Source organism: Pristiophorus japonicus, chromosome 8 (assembly GCF_044704955.1).
Source record: "Pristiophorus japonicus isolate sPriJap1 chromosome 8, sPriJap1.hap1, whole genome shotgun sequence".
NCBI classification, from domain to species: Eukaryota; Metazoa; Chordata; class Chondrichthyes; family Pristiophoridae; genus Pristiophorus; species Pristiophorus japonicus.
The window spans coordinates 66619142-66634457 of record NC_091984.1 but is presented as its reverse complement, the minus strand read 5'-3'; the positions used below and the strand labels follow the sequence as shown (position 1 = coordinate 66634457).

The window sequence follows — 15316 nt, the reverse complement described above, 5'->3', positions numbered from 1 at the left end:
GTGAGGTAGAGCAGAGTGTCATCAGCATACCTGTGGAAACTGACGTTGTGTTTTCGGATGATATTGCCGAGGTAGAGCATGTAGATGAGAAATAGGAGCGGGCCAAGGATAGATCCTTGGGGTGCACCAGAGGTAACAATGCGGGAGCGGGAAGAGAAGCCATTGCAGGTGATATTGGGAAGACCAAAGCCATTGTTTTTGGCCCCCGCCACAAACTCTGTTCCCTAGCCACTGACTCCATCCCTCTCCCCAACTTCTGTCTGAGGCTGAACCACACTGTTCGCAACCTTGGTGTCACATTTGACTCTGAAATGAGCTTTCGACAACATATCCACAGCATAACTGAGACCACCTATTTCCACCTCCATAACATCGCCCGTCTCCCATCTCCGCCCTTGCCTCAGCTCCTGAGGCCCTCATCCATGCCTTACCTCTGGACTTGACTATTCCAATGCACTCCTGGATGGCCTCCCACATTCTACCCTATGTAAACTAGAGGTGATCCAAAAGTCGGCTGCCCGTGTCCCTAACTTGTACCAAGTCCTGTTCACCCATCACTCCTGTGCTCTCTGACCTGCGTTGGCCCCCGGTTAAGCAATGCCTCGATTTCAAAATTCTCATCCTGTTTTAAAATCCCTTTATGGCCTCGCCTCTCCCGATCTTTAATCTCCTCCAGCCCCACAACCCCACCCCCCGCGAGATGTATGCACTCCTCTAATTCTGCCCTCTTGAGCATCCCTGATTATAATCATTCAACCATTGGTGGCCATGCCTTCTGTTGCCAGACCCTAAGCTCTGGAATTCCCTGCCTCTCTTTCTTAAAGATGCCCCTTAAAACCTACCGCTTTGACCAAGCATTTGGTGATCTTGCACTGGTTTCTTATGTTGCTCGGCATCAAACTTTTTATTTCATAATACTGCTGTGAAGCGCCTTAGGATGTTTCACTACGTTAAAGACGCTATATAAATACAAGTTGTTGTTGTGATTCTCTGGCTACAATTAAATAGATAAGAATGGAACCAGGCGAGTGCAGTCCCACCCAGCTGGACGACGGTGGAGAGGCATCGGAGGAGGATGGAGTGGTCAGTTTTGTCAAAGGCTACAGACTGGTCGAGAAAGACAAGGAGGGATAGTTTACCTTTGTCACAGTCACATAGGATGTAATTTATGACTTGGATAAGAACCGGATTGGAGAGGTTCAGACATGGAGTTCTGGGAATGATGGGCACGGGAGGTGACAGCATGTTCAAGGACTCAAGATGAAAGGGAGGTTGGAGATTTGGTGGCAGTCAAGGGTTAGTTTTTTTTGAAGAGCGGTGATGATGGCAGATTTGAAACTTTTAGTCATCTGCCCTAATTTTAGTGTCAGCTGTGGCTCAGCGGGTAGCACACTCACCTGAGTCAGAAAATTGTGGGTTCAAGTCCCACTTCAGGGAACTGAGCACATAAATCTCGGCTGACACTGCAGTGCAGTGTTGAAGGAGTGCTGTACTGTCAGAGGTGTTGTCTTTTGGATGAGACATTAAACTGAGGCCCTGTCTGCTCTCTCAGGTGGACGTAAACGAACCCATGGCATTATCCTAAAGAGCAGGGGAGTTATCCCCGGTGTCCTGGCCAATATTTATTCCCTCAATCAACTTAACAAAAAACAGACTATCTGGTCATTATTGCATTGCTTTTTGAGAGCTTGCTGTATGCAAATTGGCCGCCGCATTTCCTACATTACTCGAGTGACTGCACTCCAAAAGTACTTAATTGGCTGTAAAGCGTTTTGAGATGTCCAGTGGTCGTGAAAGGCGCTATATAAAGGCCAGTCTTTCTTGTGTAGCTCAGTGTCAAATTTTGTTTTATGCTGTGAAAGGTGCTATATAAAAACAAGTTGTTGTTTTTCACCAGAACTCAGAACTCTCTTTCTACATTGAGCATATAAACAGGATTCTTGATTTTCGTAATATCCACAGTCTGTTTGAACAAATAAGGGGCAATGGAATCATTTGGATTTTTTTTACAAATAGGCTAGAAGAATGAAACACCGGGAAAACACATAACCCAGAATAGACACCAGGGTCCATGCGACTCACGATAGGTGACCCTCCCAGGACAGGACAGCACTGGGCCAGCGACCCATCGCGTTAAGTACCAATGCTAAAACTTACTGGATGGTGAAACACCCCTGGGTCCCTTCAGTTCTACCGCAGGGTTCAACGCCCAACCCAGCAGGAGCAAGACTGTATGGCTGGCGCCTCCGACCTGACCCGCCCCCTCCAGATACTAGGACAGCGCATTTCCGGGACACCATAAACTCAACTGCCATTGGCTGCAACCAATCAGCCAATCGAGCGGCACCATGAATAACGAGCACTCCGGGTCCAGGTGCGGGTGCGTGAGGATGTGACTCACGGTGCAGTACTGGCAATGTTCATTGTCATGTTCACTCATTACTCTGCACTGAAAATAAATGTGCTCGTTTCTCTTTTTTTTTTTAAAAAGGGCGAATCGTTATTTGCTCCTTGCATCTGAGAGTGCAGTCAATCTGTCTGACAACATTGTTATTCTTACTACTGGCAAAGTTTTGAGCTTCAACAATATGCATCCTGTCAGCGATAGGAATGAGATTTACGTGATAGTAAAGAGCAAAGCAGATTGCAAGCTTGTATAAAAGGATGGAGTTGCATTCATTTTTCAGAGCGAAATACATCAAAATGGGTTACAGATTTTAATCCAAAATAATAGACTTAACTTTAGGAAGAATGCTGAGGATGAGTTTCTTCCAAGTATCTTTCTAATATACAGGTAAACATTCAGAACTCGGATTCTGCCAAAAGTGAAAGAAAAAGTAAAGAACTACAGATGCTGGCAATATATAGTAGATCAGTCAGAATCTAAAAGGAAGACAAGTTAACATTTCAGGTGCGTGCTCTAATTTTTCAAGTAAGGTATAGGATACTGACGTTCAAGATTACAAGCACTGATGATTAGCTGCCACTGATGCCAATCAAAGCTACACAGCAGAATAGGAGAAGACAATGGCTAGGACTTAAAGAAATCTTTTTGTTTATTCGTTCACGGGATGTGAGTGTCACTGGCGAGGCCAGCATTTATTGCCCATCCCTAATTGCCCTTGAGAAGATGGTGGTGAGCCGCCGCCTTGAACCACTGCAGTCCACGTGGTGAAGGTACTCCCACAGTGCTGACTTTATCGTAGCGGTTTGAGTGCCTTGCTAGACCATTTCAGAGGGCAGTTAAGAGTCAACCATATTGCTGTGGGTCTGGAGTCACATATAGGCCAGACCGGATAAGGACGGCAGATTTCCTTCCCTAAAGGACATTAGTGAACATGTTGGGTTTTCTTGAGCTGAATTACATGGATGCCCACACCCCCACAATTAATCTTAAAAACTGGATAGATAAAGGTAATGTAGTAGATGTAATATATAAGGATGTCAGAAGTTGTAAAAATTCAAGCATATGGTGTATAATGAAACGTAGCAGTGTTGATAGAAAGTTGATCTGAGTGGCGAACACGGCAGGTAGAAGAGGATCAGAAGCAGAAGAGACCATTCAAGGTAAGTTGTTTACTTTCCTCTGGGGTCAGAAGGAGTAGGAGTGCACGTCCACAAGGAACATTTAGTCCACCCTTCCCTGGATTCCCCCACCCTACCTTATTGTGAGACATCCCGTGTTCCTACACTTACCTGACTGCCGGTGGGCAGCCGATTTTCCACAGGCAGCCCAAATTGGCTGGTGTGTTAATGAGGCCCAGCAGTTAAAATCACTGTGGCCTCCTGCCACGGACAAGTGGGAAATTAACTCGACAGCACAGTTTCTTCCGGAATTCCCACTATATGTTAAAATCTACTCCTATGTGTTCAAGCCAAGTTAACTGACAAGAACAATATTAACCAAAAGTAAACATAAGCAAAGAAATAAGTATTTGGATTATATTAAACTTTCATAAATGTAGCTCTGCTTTGATTAATCTGATCAAGAAAATGTAGAATTGAGATATCAACTACAATGCCCAAAAGCATTAAACTCATTCCTGTTAGGATACCTGTATACTCACCTGACCGGCGCCATTCTGCAACGATCTAAGTGTCAGTGGCAATCTCAGTGACTTTAATTGAGCAAATTCGATCTCATTAATTTTAATGGGGCAGAGCTATGATAATTAGCAGTTGAACTTTTTCAGCAAGGGTAAAGGTGGAACGGCACTATTGTCTCAGGAAATTTTGGCCACTCACACCATACTTTCCTGGAAATAGTAATGGTGTGCACTATAGATGCGCTATTACTATCGTGAACTTTCCAGCAAATTCCAGCCCAATTATCATCATCTATTTCTCCCTTCTCGATATCTGATCCTGGTTTGCTTCATTTTCTCAGCCCTGCATCTTTCCTAGTTTATATACTTCGTCACTGGCTATTTAACAATTTTGCCAATATATTAACACCCTCCCTGTTCAAATGTAGCCCATTTTTGCAGCTCCCATCTTCCCCAGAACTGGTTCTAATGCCCAATAAAGTGAAATCTGTTTTCCTGACACCACACCTTTAGCCATGCAATGATTTCCCTAATATTCCTGTGTTTCCCTATTCTAGTGTATGGAACATATTCCAGAGATCATCATCTATGAAGATCTGCTCCTAAATTTGTTTCTTGATCTTCTAAATTCATATTGTAGCCCTTTCTTTGCCAAACATCATTGTCTCCTGCATGGAGCACTATGACTGGTTGTTCTCTCTCCCTTTCCAAAGTCTTACCTAATCTTTGAGATATGACCCTTAGCCGAGCACCTGGGGAGCAACAAAGCATGCAGGACTGTCAGTCTGGACTGCAAAAGATCATGTCAGACCCTCTAACAATCACTGCTGCATTTCTAGCAGTATTGCTAATCTCCCCCACCCAACCCATGTCTTGTCTGTTGGTGCCTAGAGCCCTCAATTTCCCCAAAGAATCTTGTTGTACTGATTTTGTTTCAAATTCTAACTAATTCCCAAGCCCTTTCTGTGAATCCTCAACAGAAAAACTGATCAAAAATCCAGAAACATGAAAAGCAAATGATCTAGGCTGACACTATTGCTGCATTGTTGGAGGTACCGTCTTTCAGGTGAGATGTAATATGGGATGTCTGTTCAGATAGACATAAAAGACCTCATGGCAGTATTCAAAGAAGAGCAAGGGAATTGTCCTGGCCAATAATTACTCCTCAACTAACACCACCAAAGCAGATTAATTGGTCATTTATCTCATTGCTGTTTGTGTAGCCCTTGCTGTGCACAATTGTTCTGACGCTTAAAAAAAATTCCTTTTTAAGGACCGCAGGTTAGGCTGCATGTAGACCAATGTTCCATCTAAAGTTTTTGTTGACTGGACGGTCCCTTTAAGGGCCTGCGCGGCCAATTCAAACTTCCGCACGTACGCGGTTTTTCCATTGAAAAACTGGAAAGCGGGCTACACGGGAGCTTCATACAGCTGCGCAACCACGCAGCTAAACAGGAACATTGATGTAGGTCAGGTAATTCCGAATGCAGCAGGCCCAATGTAGATCAGTAAGGACGGGTATTCGGTGAGCTTGCTGCAAGATGGGATATGGGTGCCAGAGTTTTGCATGAACTGAAGTTTTACAGGTGAAGGATGGGAGGCCAGCCAGGAGAGCATTGGAATAGTCGAGTCTACAGGTGACAAAGGCATGAATGTGGGTTTCCAAAGCAGATGGGTTGAGGTAGGGATGGAGGCAGATAATGTTCCAGAGATGGAAGTAGAGAGTCTTTGTGATGGAAAGGATATGGGGTTGGAAGCTCAGTTCGGGATTGAATAAGATGCCAGGTTGCGAAAAGTCTGGTACAGCTTAAGACAATGGCCTGGGAGGGGTTTGGAATTAGTGGCACGGGTATGGAGTTTGAGGAAAGACATGCAGAAGATTGCTTCAGTCTTCATAGTGTTTTGGAGAAGTAAATTGTAGCTCATCTAAAACTGGATGTTGGACAAGCAGGCTGACAACACATGGGCAGTGGAGGGGTTGAGAGATAGTGAAGAGGTAGAGCTGGTTTGGCATCTGGGGTTGATGTCACCAAGGATGGCAGCATTTAGAGGAAGGAGCCAAGAACAGATCCTTAGGGGACTCCAGAGATAATGGTGCAGGGCGGCAAGAGAAGCCATTGCTGTAAATGCTCTGGCAACAATTGGATAGGTACAAGTAGACCCACTGAGCTGGACAACAGTGGATTGCATTGGAGGAGGATTGTGTGGTTGACTTTCAAAAGCTGCAGAGAGGTTGAGGAGGATGATGAGAGATAATGCACCATGGTCACAGTCACAAACTTTGTGACTCTCATTAGGGTTGTTTCGAGGCCCTGCTTGAACGGAAACCTGATGGAAGAGATTCAAACATAGAGTTGAGGTAGAGATTGGCACAGATTTGTAAAACAACACGTTCACGGACTTTAGAGAGACAGTAGTTTGCTTAGACAGAGGGGTGAGAGGGTGGGTTTGTTGAGGATGGGGGTGGTAACAGTTGCTTTGAAAGAGAGGGAACAGTATTTGAGTAGCTAGCATGGGTGCCTGAAAAGGAAGTTGATGGTTAGGAGCTTCGTGGGGTCAAAGGAGCAGGAGGTGAGTCTCATGGGCAAGATGAACTTGGAGAGGTCATGAGGGGAGAGAAATTAAGTGATGAGGGAGTGATTGAGCAGACATATGGCTTCAGAAGTATAGTGGTGAATGGAAAGCCAAAAGATAGGCAGTTGGGACTTTGAAAGTGCAGTTCTAAAAGATGGGAGAATTTTTACCAGGGGCAGATGCAAAAGGAATTGGGGTTGGAAGGGGGGCAGTTGACAATAGTGTGATATATGTGTCTAAAGTTTGATGTCAGGCAGCTTTAAACATGCACATAGCTTTTTTTTCAAAACAATACCCCACCATATTTTTATGTATGTAAACATTAGATCAAAAATTAACACAAGTTAGGCTGCAGCTGGAGTACTGTGTGCAGTTCTGGACACCACATTACAGGAAAGATGTGATTGCACTGGAAAGGGTGCAGAGGAGATTTACAAGAATGTTGCATGGACTGGAGAATTTTGGCTATGAGGAAAGATTGGAGATGCTGGGTCTGTTTTCTTTGGAACTTTGGAGAGCAGGCTAAAGGGAGACCTGATTGAGGTGTATAAAATTATGAGGGACCTGGATAGAGTGGATAGGAAGGACCTGTTTCCCTTGGCAGAGGGGTCAATAACCAGGGTACATAGATTTAAAGTAATTGGGAGGAGGTTTAGAGGAGATATGAGGGGAAATTTCTTCACCCAGAGGGTGGTGGGGGTCTGGAATTCTTGCCTGAAAGGGTGGTAGAGGCAGAAACCCTCACCACATTTAAAAAATACTTGGATGTGCACTTAAAGTGCCATAACCTACAGGGCTACGGACCAAGAGCTGGAAAGTGGGATTAGGCTGGATAGCTCTTGGTCGGCTGGCGCAGATGTGATGGGCCGAAATGACCTCCTACCGTGCTGTAAATTTCTATGATTCTATGAAGTCAACACCACTATGTGCACTGGCAATTACAATACATAGCAAGGAAATGTAGTGATGACATAAATTTGCATGTATTACTTTACCAACTCTAAATCAATATTTTACCATCTGAGCAAGTAAAGAATCTGACTCAGTGAAGCTTTCTTATAAGAACATCCCATTTTCCAAAGAATATGCTTCACTGTTTGGTTATCCTTCCCTATCATTCCAATAATTAAAGTATACGAAAGAGATAGGATTTTTGATTATCTTTCAGAATCCTGAAGGAACATCTGTGGCGTTTACATCTCATGTAAACTTAAAGATATCCTTGCTCATGAAAAAGTATTAGATAAAAGCCAAATCTGCAAATGTTTAAGTAAATATTAGTAAGCAAAAAGTGCAGTTGTTATATAGCATAGACCTTTGGAGCTATAGCTCGTGATACACTGATTAATTCCCATGATTTCCTCACAAGTAAATTCCCAACCGCAGCCTCTGCCGTCTGGAGGAAGTGAAGACCAATTGAAGGGTAGATTCTCCTGGGAGAATCATCCTATTTTGCTGTTACATATTTTCTAGGTCGATTACTGATCAACATTGGTAGAGATTGAGAGTAAATTGCCTGTCCTCCTGAACAGGCAGCGGTGAAGTGAGACACAGAAAAATAAAAATAAAATATATGAAAAGTGGCTTAATTCAGCTCATGAAAGAAATTTATTATCCCCACAATTGCTTTGTAATACAGTAAATATTATTCCAAAATGCACTGCCATGATTTGGTATTTCTGCCTATTTCTGTTACTCTTCAGTTAAATGTAAATCTCAAGGGGTTCACAGAACAGCAGAGTTGAAAGTGATAGACAAAGATTCAGATGAAGCGTCAACAAAATGCTTAAGACAATTAAAGTTAGTTTTGAGACCCTGTGAACATTTAAACCTTGTATTAATGGGATGACCTATTCATTTGTACTTAAACTGGGGTGTCCACTGAAAGTCCACTCTTCAGCTGGTGTGTGATAAGAACATAAGAATTAAGAGCAGGAGTAGGCCATTTGGCCCCTCAAACCATTCAATAAGATCATGGCTCATCTTCGACCTCAACTCCACTTTCCTGCCTGATCCCCATTCCCTGTGGCTGATTTATTGGCAAGTTGACTGGCGAATCATTGAAGGAGGAAGAAGGCAGAGAGACAACCCTCCCATTTGCTGGGAACACAGAGTGAACAGGGCAAAAAAGAGACACGTGTATATTTAGTTTTTAAACAGGAGGTCTGTGGTACAGACCTGGGCCTGGAGTACAGACCTGGGCCTGGAGCAATAAGCTTAGATGAAGTAAGTAAGTTTTTGCAGTTAGAAGTTGTCTGAAAAGAAAGGTAATGCCAAAAACAAGCAAGTCAGCCCATGAAAAGCAGAGCTTTTTCTTTTTATCATCTTTTAAGGAGGTAAAAATTAAGTGCAGTAAGAGGTTTGTTAATAAATATGTTATCCTGTAGTTCTGTACTTGCGGTATGTAAAATGAAGCTGCATAACAATTGGTTTCGGACTTTGTTTCATTAAAATACTTTTCTGTCTGTGTTTGGAGAGCTTGGAGAAGCACAAAGGGCATGCGTGCAAGTCACATATCCAGTTCAGGTCACAAAAGGATGAGATTGTTACACCTCTGTTATGCTATTGTATAATTAGATACTGGACAAAATGGGCACATTCCTGAATGTAAGATACTCAAACTGTTTACAGGAGTGACCAGCACACTGTACTCAAGAGAATATCTAAGGCAGACCTGAAACTTATAACATGTACTGAAGCATTTTGGATAAATTTAACACTCCTGCACTTCAGGAGAGGACATCTGTTGAAGGAAGTGTGGGTCAGACAATCAGGGTACAAGCCCCATTTACGAACCACAGTCCCTTTGAGCAAGGCTTGCCTGCTGGTACCATGGGATCATTGAATTTACCCTTGTGATAATATCAATATTTCCTGATAAAATTAAAGATATAGGGCCCGAACTTGGTGGAAGCCAAGGCCCGCCCAATTGCCGCCCAAACAACAGCCGATGGCCGCTGAGAGACCGGGCGGTACTTTGCCAGGAAGATCCCTCTACAATTCGGAAAGATAGACAAGAAGGGAAAGGAGGTGGGGTAGCTCTGTTAATAAAGGATGATATCAGGGCAGTTGTGAGAGACGATATTGGCTCTAATGAACAAAATGTTGAATCATTGTGGGTGGAGATTAGAGATAGTAAGGGGGAAAAGTCACTGGTGGGCGTAGTTTATAGGCCCCTAAATAATAACTTCATGGTGGGGCGGGCAATAATCAAGGGAATAATGGAGGCATGTGAAAAAGGAAGGCAATAATCATGGGGGATTTTAACCTACATATCGATTGGTCAAATCAAATCGTACAGGGTAGCCTGGAGGAGGAATTCTTAGAATGCATACGGGATTGTTTCTTAGAACAGTATTTTACAGAACCTACAAGGGAGCAAGCTATCTTAGATCTGATCCTGTGTAATGAGACAGGAATAATAAATGATCTCCAAACACAGACAGAAAAGTAAAAGATCCTCTCGGAATGAGTGATCACAGTATGGTTGAATTTGTAATACAGATTGAGGGTGAGGAAGTAGTGTCTCAAACGAGCATACTATGCTTAATCAAAGGGGACTACAGTGGGATGAGGGCAGAGTTGGCTAAAGTAGACTGGAAACACAGACTAAACGGTGGCACAATTGAGGAACAGTGGAGGACTTTTAAGGAGCTCTTTCATAGAGCTCAACAAAAATATATTCCAGTGAAAAAGAAGGGCGGTAAGAGAAGGGATAACCAGCCATGGATAACCAACGAAATAAAGGAGAGTATCAAATTAAAAACCGATGCGTATAAGGTGGCCAAGGTTAGTGGGAAAATAGAAAATTGGGAAAATTTTAAACGACAGCAAAGAATGACTAAGAAAGCAATAAAGAAAGGAAAGATAGATTACGAAAGTAAACTTGCACAAAACATAAAAACGGATAGTAAAAGCTTTTACAGATATATAAAACGGAAAAGAGTAACTAAAATAAATGTTGGTCCCTTAGAAGATGAGAAGGGGATTTAATAATGGGAAATGTGGAAATGACAATTATTTTGCTTCGGTCTTCACAGTGAAGACACAGAAACCATGCCAGAAATTGCTGGTCACAGGAATGTGGGAAGAGAGGACCTTGAGACAATCACTATCACTAGGGGGGTAGTGCTGGACAGGCTAAGGGGACTCAAGGTAGACAAGTCCCCTGGTCCTGATGAAATGCATCCCAGGGTATTAAAAGAGATGGCGGAAATTATAGCAGATGCATTCGTTATAATCTACCAAAATTCTCTGGACTCTGGGGAGGTACCAGCGGATTGGAAAGCAGCTAATGAAACGCCTCTGTTTAAAAAAGGGGGCAGACAAAAGGCAGGTAACTATAGGCCGGTTAGTTTAACATTTGTAGTGGGGAAAATGCTTGAAACTATCATTAAGGAAGAAATAGCGGGACATCTAGATAGGAATAGTGCAATCAAGCAGACGCAGCATGGATTCATGAAGGGGAAATCATGTTTAACTAATTTACTGGAATTCTTTGAGGATATAACGAGCATGGTGGATAGAGGTGTACCGATGAATGTGGTGTATTTAGATTTTCAAAAGGCATTCGATAAGGTGCCACACAAAAGGTTACTGCAGAAGATAAAGGTATGCGGAGTCAGTGGAAATGTATTAGCATGGATAGAGAATTGGCTGGCTAGCAGAAAGCAGAGAGTCGGGATAAATGGGTCCTTTTCGGGTTGGAAATCGGTGGTTAGTGGTGTGCCACAGGGATCGGTGCTGGGACCACAACTGTTTACAATATATATAGATGACCTGGAAGAGGGGACAGAGTGTAGTGTAACAAAATTTGCAGATGACACAAAGATTAGTGGGAAAGCGGGTTGTGTAGAGGACACAGAGAGGCTGCAAAGAGATTTAGATAGGTTAAGCGAATGGGCTAAGGTTTGGCAGATGGAATACAATGTCGGAAAGTGTGAGGTCATCCACCTTGGGAAAAAAAAACAGTAAAATGGAATATTATTTGAATGGGGAGAAATTACAACATGCTGCGGTGCAGAGGGACCTGGGGGTGCATGAATCCCAAAAAGTTAATTTGCAGATGCAACAGGTAATCAGGAAGGCGAATGGAATGTTGGTCTTCATTGCGAGAGGGATGGAGTACAAAAGCAGGGAGGTCCTTCTGCAACTGTATAGGGTATTGGTGAGGCCGCACCTGGAGTACTGCGTGCAATTTTGGTCACCTTACTTAAGGAAGGATATACTAGCTTTGGAGAGGGTACAGAGACGATTCACTAGGCTGATTCTGGAACCCACCAATTTTAATTTCTGTTGATTTCTAAGGAGATGAAAATCGGTCAGTTTGTATAATGGGCGATCGATATGCACCACCAGTTTCCCATCTGGGCAGCAAGTTGAAAATCTACTCCAGTGAAATGCACGTGAAAAGCTCAGGATGATGTGCTTTTTGTTTGCCTCTCTCCCTTATAGGTCTGCTTAACGATAGTGACTGAGATCATAAACCCACCTTCTAGGGGACCTGGAAGGAGTCGGCAGCAGATACAAATCCGCCGAATTCCAAAAGAACAGCAAAATCAAGGAGTGATGTCACAGGTCTGCAGGTAGGTGATTCGTGGATGAGTATTCGTATTTTATTCTTTTATTCTCTCTAATTTAACTAGGTAAACTAATTAATATAACTACAAATAATTGTGTGAATAAAGACTTTAACTCAGCAAGAGAAGTTGCCGGAGATAAAGGTAGGCCTGACTTTTAAGATTCTTCGGGCGAGAAATTAATGTCCTTACCGCCATCTGGTACAGCCAGCGATGTGTGAAAAAATGGTGGCCGCCGCTCTTGCGCCAGCTACGAAGGATCGGTCCCGGTGGCAGCCGCCAAATCAGTTGCCCGCTTTGCCAAGCCGGTAACAGGCAGCGCTCTGAAAAAAAAATGGCGCTGTGGTGATGTCGCTGACTTAACGTCACATATGCGAACTTCGACCCTAGTGCTCAAGCGTTGGGTTCTAAGCACACCAGGTTAACACATTTACAACATTCGCTTGCAGAGGGAAGAAGAGGAAGACAATGAAGAGGAGGAAACCGAAGAGGAGCAATCAGATGGAAGGATGCATCCCAGACAACTCCTTTGTGGCCGGAATATCCAGGATGGAATCATCCGCCTGCGGTCCCACTGGCTGGTGTAAGAATAAAAGTGCTTATTAAAATAATTAAAATTGATTACGTGTATGTATAAATGTTAAAAGTGTAGATTAACGGAAAGACCTGTTTGTGTTGACAAAAAATGGAAGCCCACAGATTGACAGCATGGGCTAAGTTTTGTAAGAAACAAAATGAAAGCCCCCAGAGCTGCCGCATGGGTTGTGTGTATTGGAAAGCCATTTAAACTAATCAGAAATGGCTGAGCCAGACTAGACAGCCACATGTGTGAGGAGAGCCGATAAGGGCTGCCCTGGAGCCAAGATCCAATCATGAGGCTTTCGGAGGGACAATGGACTTAAGGGATTTAACAACTCAAGCCACACAGGTTGCTCTCTCTCTTGGACACACGGCACGAGACATCCCTGAAGACCAGCTAAAACAGCAAGCCGTGTGTCCAAACCAGCCAGCAAAAGGGACTCATTATATCACTCGTTATTATAACCTCATTGTAGCTCTGTTATAACATAATTGACAACTGTTAGTAATGTGCATGTGTGTGTCTTTTTAAGATAACTGATCACTGCTGCTAATGTGCATGTGAATACTTTTAATAAACCCTTCCAATTGTTTTGAACAAATCGTCTCACTGTCAAATATAAGCCGAGAGAGATTCAGAAATCTTACACTGGGCAGGATGCATTTCTTGGGTGTGTAAAATGAGGAAGGAACAAGGAGTTGTGCTGATGGGAGGGCGGGAAGCCTAGAGGTGCATGCCAGAAGGAGGATAACGTACAAGGATACCCACATCTTGTATCCTTTCTGCCCTGCCGCTGGCCAAGGGCACAGCCATGCCCCTGCCAAGAATGGCCTGCACCGTCTACTGAGGTGACGCTAGGAATGGGAGATGTGCCTCATAATTGGTGCAGATTGTTGATAGGTGAGTGATTGGGGGTCCTGCATTGAGCAGTGTGTGAGGCTAGTGGTTCAGTTGGTAAGTGATGTCTTTTGAAGATGCTTTCACTCACCGTGACCAGTGGTCTGAGGTCATGAAGGTTCTTTGGGCACTGGAGCCAAGTGGTGGGGGCAACAATGATGGCAGTGACGGCCTTGGTAATGTACTCCCAACATTTTTCTTTTTGGAGGGCCTCCTGGCCCCTGTGGGTAGAGGGCCAGTCTTTCAGTCTTGTCCCCCTGCACAAAGGTGGAGTGCTGTGTGCGAGATCCTGGGTGACCTTTCCCTGGCTTGCTGAGCCATTTGTGGTAGTGCTGAGGTAGTTTTCCCATTTGTTGAATATTGACATTTGGAACTACTTTTAAATATTGATTATTTGTTAAAAGACAGAAAGGGCTGAAAAATGTACTGAATCAGTGCATTTTATTTTCCCTTGCTTCAATGTGCATGGCCCTTTAAATTTCAGAGATCCTCACTGCCCATAATGCATTGCAAGCTTCATAGCCTCACACACAGGTGCTGGGGGAAGCAGCAACACTGCACCAGCACGATAAATTGGTCCCGGATGGCATTGCACCTAAGGTTAGCGCTGTACCACCCACCACCATGGACCCCACAACAATTTACCTCATTTAGCATGGCAGCCATTTCGAGAGGCCATTAATGGCAGTTGGTGAGGACACCAACTGCTTTCTGGGCGAGAACACATTTTTCCCCCTTAAGTTTATTTTTGTAAGTTAGTTAATAGTCAAATAAATGGAGGCATGGCAGGGCACCTCAGTCCGGTGGAATGCACATCCTATGCCATGTGGAAAATCCAGAACACTTCCCGTGTCCTGGACAACCACGTGTGCAGGAAGTGTCGTCGGCTGAAGGAGCTCGAGCTCCGGATTTCGAAGGTTGAGCAGCAGCTGGCGTCACTGTGGTGCATCTGTGAGGCTGAGAGTTATGTAGATAGCATGTTTCAGCAGGTGGTCACCCCGCAGTGTAAGAGTGTGCAGGCAGAAAGGGAATGGTTGACCGTCAGATAGACAAGGAGGACCAGGCAGGTAGTGCAGGAGTCCCCTGAGTGTATCTCGCTCTCCAACCAGCATTCAGTACTGATGGTTCCTCTGGGGAGTACAGCCAGACCCAAGGCCATGGCACCATGGATGGCTCAGCTGTACAGGCTGGGGGTGGGGGAGGAGGGATATCGGGAGTGGTAGGGGATTTGTTAGTTCGGGGAACAAACAGGCGTTTCTGCAGCCGCAGACGTGATTCCAGGATGGTATGTTGCCTCCCTGGTGTTCAGGAAAGATAGGGAAGGAAAAGAAGGAGCTGGGATGGCAGTTTTGGAGAATGTTACAGTGCTGGAGAGAGAAAATGTCCTGGAGGGGTCAAGGACAGTATCTATTTGGTTAGAGTTTAGAAATTACCATTACAATACTATTCTAAAGGCCACTAACTAGTGGGAAAGATAGAGGAGGAAACTTGCAGGGAGATTACAGAGAGGTGCAAGAACTAGTGATAATGGGGAACTTCAATTATCCGAATATAGACTGGGATAGTAATAGTGTAAAGAGCAGAGATGAGGAAGAATTTCTGAAGTGTGTTCAGGAGAACTTTCTTGATCAGTATATTTC

At 44.0% G+C, this 15316-nt stretch overlaps 1 long non-coding RNA gene across 1 annotated transcript; it reads left to right on the top strand.

Annotated features, from left to right (window-relative positions):
* Positions 1–2380: 2380 nt before the first annotated feature.
* Positions 2381–13287, top strand: LOC139268095 (uncharacterized). The gene is made up of 3 exons (XR_011593972.1): positions 2381–2911; positions 12075–12205; positions 12649–13287. It is a non-coding gene; the product is annotated as an uncharacterized lncRNA (long non-coding RNA).
* Positions 13288–15316: the final 2029 nt, after the last annotated feature.